Consider the following 5,742-nt stretch of genomic DNA (forward strand, 5'->3'; position numbering starts at 1 on the left):
ATACAGGACTCACTGGTGACCTTCCTATACTTGACATTGAGGGGCCTGATAAAACCTGGGTCTGTATCCTTCAGAAGAAACACAGGTAAATGCATGCACGGATGTACACACACACACTCACAAGTCACATATACTCATTCTAAAGTCCAATCCATTAAGAATCAATGTGCCAGGAAAGGCATCACTATAAGTTTCCCTATTTCAATGTATCTGTGTTTCCAGACTTTGAATCCATTTTTCTTTGAGTTTAATCAGAGGATAATTAAGAAAACAAGGGATTTGAATTCAGAAGACTCAGCTTTTTAGGACTCACTAGCCATACAACCTTGGGTGATCATTAATTTCTTTGTTTCAATCTCTCATCAACAAAATGGAGAGGAAAGTAACATCTGCCGGACCAGATTTTGCTGCTTAACAGATCACTTCAAAAACTTAGTGGAAATAATTTTGTGCACAATTCTACAGGTTTCCACTTTGGACTGGGCTCAGTTGGGTGGTTCCAGTAACAGGTAAGCTCTCTCATGCATCTTCAGTTAGTGGCCAGGTTGGTTGGTGGGTAGCCACCCTCAGATGGCCTCAGAAGGACAGCTCACCTTGGCTCCATGTAGTCTCTCTCTTCCAGCAATCTAGCCCAGACTTGTCTCAAGTTGGAGGTGGGGTCCTAAGAGAAAGTGGAAGTTGACACTCTTAAAGCCTAGATTTGGTGTTGTGGACTGTATTGCAGCACCCCCAAATTCCTATATTGAAGGTTTAACTCTCAACAAGACTATGTTTGGACAAAGGGCCCATGAGAAGAAGATAAAAGTTAAATGAGATCATCAGAGTGGAGCCTTGATCAAATAGGACTGGAGTCCTTATTAGAAGAAGAAGAGACATCAGAGACTTCTTTTTCAGCACATGCACAGGGGAAAGACCTTGTGAAGACACAGTGAGAAGGCAGCCATCTACAAGCCAAAAAGAGAGGCCTCCTAAGTAATCTGTCCTGATGGTACCTAGACTTGGATAGAACTTGGACTTCTAGCCTCTAGAACTGTGAGAAAATAAATTTCTGTTGTTTAAGCCACCCATGTGGTACTTTGCTATGGCAGCCCGAGCAGACTAATTGGACTTAGAATTGGCATAATATCACTCTACCGCATTCTATTGACCAAAGCAACTCATAAGACTAACTTATAGACAAAAGGTTAGAAGTTAGATCGCACATCTTGTGGGAAGAGCTGCAAAGTCACGTATCAAAAAGGCGTGGATGTAGAAATAATAATCAAACATCCTTGCCACACAGTTTTTATGTGGCTCCCATAAAATCATGGTATTGGAAGTGCATCCCAAGTTGTAAAGCCCAATGGAATGTCAGCCACAGTCAGCATTTCATCCTGTTCAGTGGTAGTTGTGACTGTTTCTTAGAATAATCACAAGGCAAGGAAGAGTGAATATGTAGATGTTTCTGCATGACGCGTTGTTCCCAGGGAGTTAGTAAAAGTTGTTGCCTAATGAATGAAGTTTCATGATTCTTATAATTCACCAGGGAGATAATCATGCTAGGATAGCAACCTGTATTTTTGTAGCTAGAAAACCCTAAAAATAAATATATGAGTGAGTATTTCACTCAGTGAGTTCAGGAAAAGGGAATTTGATGGTTGAACAAATAGAAGAAAGGACGGATGCAAACTGGGTTGGATTTAGTGAACTTGTCAGCTACACTCAGGACTTCCCCTAGAGACCAAGGCAAAATACAGGCTGTTAACTCAAGGGCCATCTGTAGCTACAAATTTGGACTCTTTTGTCATTGAAAGAGCTACCCATGGATCCTAAATCTATGCCTGCGTTCATAATCCTTTCCCCACAACAGACTGACTGCCTGAGGAAGAGTATGCTGTCACCCCACTGGTTATCTCCTGTCCTCACACAGCACTCACCACTGCCAATCATGATAAAGAGAAATGGACAGACTGGCTGGCAAGTGCTTCTGCTCCAATTGAGAACAAGTGAACTTACACAGTGCAGCATATTTCAGCATCTGCCCACTGGGGAGGCTAGGCATAGCACTCTAGCTTTGAGGCAGAGAAGCACATTGGTTCCCAGGAAGTGAATCTGTGTGCCTCGAAAGGTCAGAGGTTGAGAGGATAAGAGGATGAGAGGTCAAAAACAGGGACTTGCTGAAGAAAAAAAAAAATTCCAAGATTGACATGATTCTAGAATCTTCAGGGAGGTGTTCCTGAACATCAAGTGCGGCTCTCTGCAATCTTCAAGAATTAAGAGGCAAAACATCGCACTCTGCTGGTGGTCTCTACTGTATATTCGTTCAGGCATATGGTGATCCAGAAACGAAGAGGGTGAGTTGCTCACGATTTGGAGCCTCTTTAATGCCTTCAGGTAAAACTACCTGAGATGCAACTAATTAATCAAAATATCCTGAATGGTTCTCAAATGATCCAATATCAGTCTCCAAACTGTTTTTGTTTTATTACACTGTATTGCAGGGCACACTTAATATCCTATTTTCTTTCTGCATCTGCCTAGTACCTATAGGCACATTGAATAATTCAAAGAATGAATAAACTCAATAAATATTTGCTGAATAAATAAGTAAATGAATATATGAATGACATAACCAGGGCTTAAACTTATGGAGTATGTGAAACACTAATATCTCAGTCTTTTTCACCTTTGGCCCCAAGGCTCTCATCCAGGGGCCTGTGTGTACTATGTATTCAATACGTAGTTGTTGAATTGCACCGAAATTAGAAAGCCTAGAAATTAAATATTACATTGTAAAAATAAAACAACTTAGTGTCCCCACAATTAAAGAGAGCAATGGGTAAAGGTCTACCCTTCATTCCTGAGAAGCCCTGGTTCTGTGGCCATGTAGACAGCAAAGAACTGACTTCCCTCTAAATTCTCTCTGGTGCTTGTAGTCTTGGCTATGCCAGGGTCAGCACATCCACAGCCTGATTTTCTGATCACATCTAACTGGGGAAGGTGTAGGATGCCAGGGAAGATCCTTTCTGAACTCTTGTGCCTGTCAGGACCTTCACTAGGCTACATCTCCTGCTCTGTCGATGTCTAGGCTCCTTGTGCCTCAGCATCTCCTTGAAATTCCTGAGAATTGGCCTTAGGGTAAAAGAAACTTAGAATACACTTCACAATGAAGATCTGAGCAGCCACCTTCAATAAAAACACACCCTTCTGCAAACTCAGCCTAAGACTTCCTGCAGTAGATGGTCTGCCAGGCTTTGCTGGCTTTGAAGCATTCCAGGGAACTATCAAGGAGCTACCTGAGGCCTGCCTCGATTTCTCACTATCATTGCCCCTGCAAGGTCATCCAAATGTAAAATATCCACCCACTATACATAAGTGAAGAGCCTGAGTCAACTATATAGATTGTGACAATAAGGCGACTTCTTCATCTTTCTTCTGTCTCTGGGATCAGAATCAGGGAGAATGGTCATTCACATGGTTTGGGAGATTTTTTTTTTTTTTGAGTTGGAGTCTCACTCCTTCGCCCAGGCTGGGGTGCAGTGGCACGCAAGCTCAGGGCCACCCCAGCATAGACCTTCTGCCTCAGCCTTCCAAGTAGCCAGAACTACAGGCGTGTGCTACCATGCCCAGCTATTTTTTATTTTATTGTAGAGATGAGGTCTCACCAAGTTGCCCAAGCTGGTCTCGAACCCACGGGCTCAGGCAATCCACTCACCTTGGCCTTCCAAAGTGCTGGGATTACAGGCTGAGTCACCAAGCCCGGTCGGTTTAGGAGATTTTATTGTTGACAAAGTACCATAAGTACCCTAAACTATGCCTAGGTATTGCTGAAAATTACCATTGCATTTCCCCACCAAGCTTATTGCCTCTTCATTTCTCTATTTCACCACATCCTTGAGAAATCTGGCAACACTTTACATGCATTCACAAAATCATTCCATTCCCAGGGTACATTCTTGGACATAAAGATGACAGCATAGAATCTTACTCTCCTTTCTTTGTTATCTCAGGGCCTGGATGTGTGGTCCTCTCTTTTTCTCCATCTCCTAGACCTCCTGTGTCACCAGTCCTTGAATTTTTTAAGTAGAGGCAGGACCACATTTTTTCTAAAAAGCAGATTTGGAAGTGGAGCCTTCAAATTCCAGATGGATTTTAAAGGAAAACGCTGAAATAATTCCTCAGACCAACCTCAACCCATTACTCAAGAGTAATAATTTTTTAAAAAAAGAGTAAAAAATTTAAACAGCTGGTATTACTGAGGGTTTCTTCTAGGCTACATAACTTATCTCTGAGAGATATGCTTTTATGTACACTTAGTTCATGCAAATGTCACAAAGTGATATTATCACCTACGTTTACTGATGAGGGAAATGGAGCCAGAGAGGCTAGGTGACTCCACTCAAGTTCTGTTTATGTATGGTTGCTCAAGCAGCAGAAGTGTTCTCAAAATCACTGACGTCTACAAAGAAAGGGCATATCCAAAGAGGCTCACCAAGCTCTTGGACACCAGAAGTATGTTTTAAAAACCTAGGGGCAGAAGAGAGGTGGTGGTCAATGAACTGAAACAAGCTTACTTCATCTAGAAAGAGAGTGTTTGGGGAGATGGCAGGTAGGCAGAGAGAGCAGGAGAAATCAACAGAGGTTAGGCCATGGAGGATCCTTAAAGTGTTTTTAATGATTTTGGACTTCATCTTGAGAGGATTGCCTCATAAGAGGGTGTTAACTGGAAGAAAGAGATGTTATGAAACTCATGTAGCCTAGCCTGCAGAAATACAAATTTTCTCCCTATATTAACCTAATGATATTTCCTGTGTTATTTTCATCCATGAGGTTCAAAGCATTTAGCGATTCATGCTTTAGGACCCATTGGAACACAGTAATCTGCAACTTCAGCTGGTGGGGCTCTACAGCAATTTGTTGACCCATTAGTGACTTGGAAGTTGGAGGGAAGAGGGGGGTCTTTCTTGAGTTCTAGGAGTAGTGGCTGCTCATTTACATCTATTCCTATATTCTTTAGGGTTCCCTTTACTTCTTACTAGTCAATTTCTTATTATTTCAATCCTTGTTATGGGTAACAGTTCTTTACACGAAATACTCCCTTTTCAAATTACTGTGTGGTTTCTCTCTCCTGATTGGACTCTGACTGATTCACAATCCCCAGAAATTTCTCTACCTGCCAGTCATAGGAGGAGAGAGAGATTTCCCTAGAGGAGAAAAGATTATGACCCTACTGTAAGCTACATGCGAGCTGCTTGTGCTGTCTGAAGGGTCAATTTTCTTATAGATTAACCAAGAGTTCATGAAAGTAAATAAAGAATTTTCCTGAGCTCCACAACTAAAAGGGTAGGAAGACACGAGATCATATTTATATTGACTGGTTGTAGGTAACACTGGCTTGAATATATTATCCATACATGTATCTCAACTGAGAAATCAGCTCTGCCTGGGTGATTCTTGAGTCTTGAAGATTGATTGAGGGTTTGCCAGACAGGTGGTAGAGCAAGAACATGCCAAACAGAGGCAACAGGATAAGCAGAAGCCTACAGACATGGCAAGGCACAATCACACTCCAAAAATTGTTAGTCATACGGAATAGCTGGACATGGGTGGTGGCCCCTGTGAACGACTTTGGCATTGTCCTGCAAGGTTTCAAATAGAGTATGAGGAAGAGTTAAGAAATTATTGTCAGCTGGGCTCAGTGGCTCAGCTTGTAATCCCGCGCCTTTGGGAGGCTGAGGTGAGTGAATTGCCTGAGCCCACGGG

Source organism: Carlito syrichta, unplaced genomic scaffold, assembly GCF_000164805.1.
Source record: "Carlito syrichta isolate Samal-C Ts95f unplaced genomic scaffold, Tarsius_syrichta-2.0.1 Scaffold311717, whole genome shotgun sequence".
Classification (NCBI taxonomy): domain Eukaryota; kingdom Metazoa; phylum Chordata; class Mammalia; order Primates; family Tarsiidae; genus Carlito; species Carlito syrichta.